Genomic DNA, 8,148 nt, shown 5'->3' on the forward strand with positions numbered 1-8,148 from the left:
AGAAAGAAGTAAGATTTAGATATGCATTTTCATAGTTTTAGGACTAAAGTGACACACCTCGAATACTTTTAGGACCAGTGGTGGATTTTACTCAAAAATGTATTACACCCTGTATGGATGGATGAAGGGAGTAGAACTAATTATACACTGTCACCTAGAGTTGAAGGAATTCATAAATGGATGCCACAATGTCCTCAAATCCCTAAAATGCACCAAAAAGGAAGAGAGATGAGAGACATCCAAAAGGAAAAACTAGTTACCCGAGAATAACCGTGACCCAAAAATACCAGTGGCTGACACATATATCTACCAGTAGCGGGCATGATTATGTACGTGCCACTAGCAAGTTGGGGTTGACTTACTCGTGGGTGGAAAATACCAGTTGTAAGCTCCTATTGCCAATATGTTAAGAGTTTCAGTGTTTTAGGTACACCGTTATAGTCAAAACGAATCTACATTAGGGAAGTACATCTCTCAAACAGACGCCTTCTTCCCTAAGAAAATCATAGGGTTTCTCTGCCTCCCGCCGGCGCTGTCATCGGCCCGCCTTGTATCTGTTGGCCTTAGCACCATGGCGGCACGGTGGATCCCGGTCCTTGCCGGTGGGACTGTTTTTAGATGTTCTTACAAGTTTTGTTAGGGTTTGTGTTCTCCGTAGGAAGACGAGATGGTGGCGGCTCCTTGAGGATGAAATAAGGTTCTCCCCGCATAGCCCCCGTCTTGATGACGTGTCTAGCATCGTCGGTGGACGTGTGGAGGTGTGTCTCCGGCGGATCCGTCCTTGGTGGATTTGCTCGGATCTGCTCGTGGTGCGTCTACGTTCGTGTGTCTTCAGGTTGGATCCTTCCGATCTACGCTACTCTTCGTCGGCAGTGGTTGCTGTTCTGCTGCACTGGTCCCATGGGGCCTTAGCACGACGACTTCCCGACTGTCTACTACAACAAGTTTTTCCCGGCTCCAGAGAGGGAGGGCGTTGACGATGGCGTGCCTTCACCTCGCTTCAGTGCTTACAGTCGTCTCTAAATGATCTACGGATCTAGATGTAATTTTATTATTTCTGGTGTTCGTTGTACTGCCATTATTAAAAATGAATAGATTGAAATTTTTCTTGCAAAAAACAAAACAAATCTACATTAAAGTTACATAATTGGAAGTTCCAAGAAACAAGTTGGCACCTTTCAGGGTTACTTTGATATTTTTAGGGCATTGAATGAATTTGTCAATATTTAATGGAGTTAAATGGTTTTTGAGATATCAAAATGAGGAAATCAAGTCTGAAAAAAATGAAACTTGGAATAGTGTCATTTTATGACCTCTAGAGGTTGTAGTAAAACTTTGAGAAAGTTACACGATAGTCGTGATGGACGTTGCTTAGAATCCGCGTGCACACAAAGAGGATGAACTCCAGCTCCTGGAGACCGAAACATGGTGTGCCCATCTTGAGCGCGGAGTCCTCATCTACCAGTTAGCAGTATATCAGGGTGAGGTGCTCAAGCCCATCACAAGTGGTGACGTCAAAGTCCCCGAGCACAAGACCCTGAGTCATAGCCTCGTGAGCAACCGAATGGCGACCTGGTAGGCGCGGGAGAAGGACATGAACTAGTGCCCGAACTGAGAAAGCAGTGGGGCGGCGTTGTTTGCGGGCGGCGCGGATATGCAAAGCTCAAGGCACTCGGTCTAGCCATAGCTTTCGACGTCCTCGATGGTGCGGCCTATGGATCTCACGTGAGGGGATGACATGTAAAAGCTGAGAACGAGGCTTTGGTGGGAATGACGGCATCACTGTCGCACTCACCCTCGGCTAGAGGAACCACGGACAACAACCTTTTGTGTCGCGCCTATGAAGGCGTCCATGACCTCAAGCGGCGTAGTGCAATGTTGTCAGAATCGTGATTCTATTCTATGATTCTACGACTTTATGATCCAAACTAACCTCTCTGATTCTAAGATCTTGGTTATCAGAATCTATGTTTCTACGATCCTGATAGTGAAGATTCTACGATTTGTGATCCTACCATCAAAGCTCCGATCCGATTCAAAATTGCGATTCTGACAACCTTGCCATGGTGTCTTGAAAGTGGCCGACGTCGAGGTGTAGGGCTGCAGGCGCGATAGCTGGTATGGGAGGTCACGCCATCGCGCCAAGAGTGCCAGCGCGGAACACCTCATGCACGTCAAGGCACTCGGGGATTTCGAGGAGTTTGTCAGGGAACATGTTGATTCCGTCCACATCTCGGCCGATGTTGGTCTTGTGTGGCAGTGATTCCATGGCCGGGATTCAGATGTTGATTGATTGGTTGAAAACCTAGTTGGAACCAATCGCTGAGATGCGCCCGTGGCGACGGCCTCCTTCCTTTGTATCTTGGAAATGTAAATGTGTGCATGATATTACTCTCCTCTCTCATCGAGCTAAACCCTCTATAAAACCTAAGCTTGTAGCCTCAATTGCTAACCTTCATTAGTTGGTAGGCAAGTTTTGTATTTATTAAGCTTGACATAGCTCTATCTCCCTCCACCTCTACTGGACTGTTGAATTTTGTATTTGGGATTTGTCCCTGTTTGGAATTAGAGACTGTGGGACTTTGCTCCACAGTAGTTAGTCAAAAGAATTACTGTTGGCTAACACTAGTCATATTGGTCAGCGATTGATGAAGGCAGCTCCACGATATGAATGGAATGCCGATTAATTGATTTGTTAGTCTTGATGGAATCTCAAGAATTAATCTAACACTATTACTATTGCTATCTGACCTTGTTGAAGGTTGCTTAGCTACTTAACAGGGTTGACTTCGATCGATGCAGATTTATTCAGTTAGAATAAGCGAACAAGAGCGAATAGAGGGCGGTATGGACCTTTTGGTTCAAATATATTTTACTACCACTGTATTCGTATATAGGAAACTAAGAGATCTACAATTACTTCAAACCCATAGTCGACGGGGGATGCGTAAGAAACCATTGGGGTTAACTATGTTATGTACTCTGCTTGTTAATGATTTACGTCGACTTTAACAAAATGGCTATGTGCATCAGAATGATGCAGAAGCTGGGGGTTTCAACATTCTTTTCGGAAAAACTTCGAACCCATAGTCTAGTCGCCCCTATAAATTACATCAAACTTTATGAAGCTGTTTGATGTATAAAAAGGTTTTGCATCATCACTAGTATTGTTGAGTTGTTCAAATTACTAGGTGTCAAGTCCTAGATGTATTCTTTCAGGCGCTTCTAAGGTGGAGCAGAGTGGTGCATTGGGTTAGCATGCACCGTTTACAACCCTTCGTACCGAGACGTGCTCGACCAGAGAAAGAAAGGAGCCTGCATAGCGAAAGGAGAGGAGTTTAGCGGCACAGTCGTTTCCCTTGTTTTAGCCGCTTGGTATCACTGTCGTGGTGACCCTTGCCTTCGCTTCCATTGTCGTACATTGTTACAGTCACATGTCGGCATTAGCTACATAAATGTGGAAGGCATGCAAGTATATTATAACAAAGGTTTATTCCCCATAGGCACATTCTCAAAAGTGAAACCCTAGAGTTTTTGAATGGCATGCCCCGTTCAAAATAATTAATAGAAGTGACTGGCCAAGAAAATAAATATAGTCTCACAACAAAGTATTTATATGCCACACAACGATAACAATTATAGCTGTGACTTGCATCGCCCACACACACAAAAAAAAGAGTCATGTCAAGTCTAGGAGCATGGCAAACATGTAAATAAATAACGTGGTGCCTTCTCTTGTGGTGAATTTTCAGCTAAATAGATACCTTGTTATGAATAAATCATGAAAGATGCCGACAAAGTCTCTCATCAAAATATTTATAGGTAATAACATGTTCAGAGTGTATAAGCATCGATATAGGTTTCAACATAGCAATAGTAGTTACATTTGCATCTCATTCATAAAGAAGAAGAAGTGCATGTTGCTACATCTAGGAGCATGGTTAACATGGATGCATGACCACCTTACCACAACTTCGATAAACATAGAAATCCACCGAATGATTAGCTAAAGAAATATTGTAGATTTTCTTAGTGCAACCTCCATGGGCATATTCTATGATCTGATCCCCCAACTTTATGGTCACTTTTGTAAGCATCGGTGCACACCTCAATATAAAATTCAAAAAATCAAAGCAATGAGCCTCTCCTCTAAAGCCTCGGATTTCCACTTCCTCCAAATGATTCAGGGGGATACTTTGGCTTCTCCAGTTCCCGGTCTCATCCGATGGGCAATTGTTTATACATGCACCAGCTGCCACCTAAAACAAATTAATAGAGAGTGCAAAATATTTTGTATGCTTGCACCACACATTTGGCTCAACAACCGAAACATCTCAATGCTACATTAGTAGTAAAAAATGTACTGGGCTAGTACTATACCTATATCAGACATATAAGCATAGAAGAAAAGAGTGTACCTGAGATTTCTCTAGCCTCAGTAGGGTGACCTTACGTAGTTTTGAAATAGTATGAGCCGGAAGCGCCTGAAGGAGATGCAGCAGGGCAGCTCCATACACATGCCCATTTGCTTCAAGACGTAGGTCCACGACAGAGAAGTCGGTCACCTGAAGCTTCCCGATCTCTTGTGCAAAGTCGATCCATGCACCCGAGTGATCTTGCTGAAAAATGAGCCACGGCTAATTAACTGAGTTAGCAAATTCAGTAAACTGAGTATAGAGCAAGGGCAGGGGACTCACGGAGGCACACAGCATGTCCACAGATAGGACATGGGCACCAGAAGGCATCTCTGGCATGGTCTTTACGCTCAGGCTCCGGAGGAGCCAACAACCATACACAAGAGCCGGCCTTGTATACGAGCGCTGCCACGAGACCTTCTCCACAAATGGCGCAAAGACAGAGACGTCGAGATGCACACCCGCGTGGACTTCCATTGCCAACTGCTTAAGCATAGGGGCCGCAATGTCGATGCCGCGACATTCCTTGTAGGTTCCGAGGAAAAGCTCCTGTAGCGACGCTGAATGGACCATGATGTGGCAGTCGTTGGTAGTTCCGTCCACCCTGAGGACACGAAGGCGCGGGCAGCAGGAGATGAACTCGCCAAGATCGACGATCGTGCAGCCCGAGAGACGCATCCTCTCGAGTGCAAAGAACTCGCTGGAGTACGGCATCTGCGTGAAGCTCATGCCATGCCACACAATCTCGATGGAGGTGGCGCGGTGGAAGCTTGGCAATTCAAGAGTACCGTAAGAGCTTGCGCAAGATTTGTAGACGAACTCCTCCGGCGAGAGCTCAGTCGCACTGTGAAGAAGTGAGTAGTTTAGCTCGGAGATGCAGATGTCAAGGAGGAGGGACACTGCCACTTGGCGCGAGTGCAGCGCCGCCTTGAGCGACCCCAGCGCTAGAGCCACCGATTTGGGAACCAGGCCACGGAATTTGGCCCGGAGAACACGCAGACGCGGGCAGCGGGTGACCAGGGTGCCAATCTCGACGATCGCACCAGAGACGGACAGCCTCTCAAGCACGGGGAATTCCCCGGCCGGCGGCACCCTGAGAAGGTAGCACGGCATGTCCAGCTCCATCGAAGTGGCCCGATGAAAGCAGGGCAGGTGGATGTCGGTGAAAGGGCCCTCCCTTTCTTTCCAAAGCAACGACTGCGGGAAGGTGAAGACTAGCTCGGCCGGCGAAAGCTGCGCGACGGCGGACAGCAGTGACTGGGCGTCGTCGGCGTTAGGGTTGCGTGGGAGGAGGATGTCGAGGAGAGACAACGCGCCCGCGGACGTAGCAGCTTCAAACCGGGAGAGCGCAGCTTTGATTGATCACCGTGGGCATGACGCCGCGGAAGGTGAGGTCGGTGAGGCGGGACCAGACACCATGCCACCGGCGCGAGAGAAGGCCGGTGCGCACGGCGGTGCGGACGCAGCCCAGACGCGCCAGGATGAGGAGGATCATGTCATCGGAGAGCGAGCTGATGTGGTCGGCTCTGCCCGGCCCATGCCCCGGCGGCGGACGCGAGAAGAGGCGGCGGCCCGATCGCAAACCCATCGGCGTGGCAAAAAATCGATCGTGTCGTCCGATGGCACGTATAATTCGGCGGGCGCGTGCCCGTCTCCTAATGGTAATGGAATTCTTATCCTGCCGGCGTTAGCGGAGTAGGATTCTTGATCGATTCCTAGTGGAAACCGTCCAGCTCGATCGACCTAGCAGTCATCTTTTGTTATGTAACGAGATGGTAAAACTGATACTATGAGATGGTGGTGGGTGAGGCCCAGCCCCCGCCCCGCCCCCGCGTCGCTCCAACAGGGGCGACACGGGCGGCTAACCCTAGCCGCCGCCGGCGGTCCCCCCCCCCCCCCCCCCTTCTTCTCCTCCTCATCGTCACTAGAGGAGCCGCCGATGCGTCGCGCGGCTGCCGAGGAAGGTGGCGGCGAGGCCTTCATCGTCCCTTCGCGGAGATCTGGATCCACGGGGCGGCGGCCCCTGCTGGTTCGGCGCCGCCGTTCGCGCTCTGGACGGTGTGCGCGGGGACTCTGCCCGGCGTCCTCGACCGCTCGGGTGGTGGGGAGTCGGCGCTTGGCGGCGGCAGTTCGGGGGCCTTCATCCTCGCCAGCTCTGGAGGCCTGCTACTCCATCCTTCCCGCTCCTTCCCCTTTGCGCTTGTGGCCGGTGGATGCTGCTGGTTCCGGTGCTTCTGGGGATGGTGGTGCAGATTGGGACCGAGGGAAACACTAGGCCGGCTGGTTCGGCTCGACAGCGGCGTCGGCTTCGGGCGACGCATCCTTCCTGAAGGTGGTGTCGTGGTCCTTATTCGTGTCACCTCCGGTCCTTTTCCGGGTGAAAACCCAAAATCCGGTCTGGATTGGGCAGCGGTGGCGCCATGGGCGTCATCCCCTCCTTGGAGGCGTTGCCTGGGGAGCTAGGATTCGGGTGTGGGCTCATGAAGGTGGGGGCTTTGGCTGCCGGCTGGATTTCTGCAGCTGCTCGCGGCGGCTTTCAGGTTGTGCAGAGTGCCCCTTGTATCTTGAGGGTGTTTCCTGTTTTTCGTGTTCGCGTCGGAGGAGCGGCGTGGCATCTGGTACGCCGACAACGGCGAGTCTCGGCGGCATGGAGCAGTAGGGGTATCGCCGGTGGGCGTGTGATGATGGACGAGCGCAGGATGGTGGCGCTGTCTGGCGTCGTGGTGGCGTCGATGGCAGAGAGGCCTGGCACGGTTCATGCAACAGTACAGCTCTGAAGATGGATTGATGGTACGTGGCTGCGGCGGCCTCATACCCGACAGGGGGCCTGGTTGAAGAGCACGCCGGACTGGTGGGTGCCCATACCCGGAAGGAGTCCTGGTTGGGACCTCAGGTCTCAGATGTTAGGTTTGGCTGCGAGGTCTGTTTGGTATTAGGCCCAGACCATCAGCGCCCCTTCATCAGTTAGATAGAAGTAGCGACAGAGGTTGCGAAGATGGTGGCTTTGGTCTTACTGTTGTATGACTTTGTAAGGTCTTGTGTTATAATTAATAAAGTGACTGTATGCATCGTCCAGATGCAGAGGCCGGGGGTATTCCTCCTTTTAAAAAAAAAATCTTTTGTTATGTAACACATGAATCATGGTGGTAGGGCAGAGAAGAGGTATCGTACAACTCCAAAATAGGAAAATCTTTGTTTCATGTTTGACTTTTTTTTTCTGGTCCTCCCTTTGTCCAACCTTTCTCGTATGATAATGGAACACTTCAATTTACATATTTTCTGAATCAATTTCACTTTTATTAATATCAAACTTCTTATCAAAATGGAGTATGAGGTAAATCACGTGTAGAATTTAATAAATATTTATTTACACAATCATATTAATATGGGCAAGTAAATCACAAGGTATCGTACTAAATATTTATATCTTGTTGCAACACACATGCATTGTCCTATTGAAATATTAAATCTGAAATACACCATCAATTTGAATGATATATCATATCAAAGTTGAACATACACCGAGCACACATAAATCCAAGACTAAAAACGCCTGCCAACCAGGACTCTCATTCCCACACTTCTAGCAGCTAGGCTTTTCGGTGCCTCCAACCGATGCCATCGTCGATCTGCCTCATCTCTTGTGGCCTTAGGGCCATGGAGGCACAGTGGATCCTGGTCCTTCCGACGGAACGGTTCCGTTTTTGCATGATTTTTTGAGTTTTGTTAGGGA

The 8,148-nt window shown here is 49.3% G+C and overlaps 1 pseudogene; it reads right to left on the reverse strand.

The window, feature by feature from the left end:
- Window positions 1-3,430: 3,430 nt before the first annotated feature.
- Window positions 3,431-6,003, reverse strand: LOC147977220 (uncharacterized; annotated as a pseudogene).
- Between the last annotated feature and the right edge of the window lie 2,145 nt (window positions 6,004-8,148).

This window comes from Triticum urartu, chromosome 4A (assembly GCF_056163025.1).
Source record: "Triticum urartu cultivar PI428250 chromosome 4A, HENAU_Tu73, whole genome shotgun sequence".
NCBI classification, from domain to species: domain Eukaryota; kingdom Viridiplantae; phylum Streptophyta; class Magnoliopsida; order Poales; family Poaceae; genus Triticum; species Triticum urartu.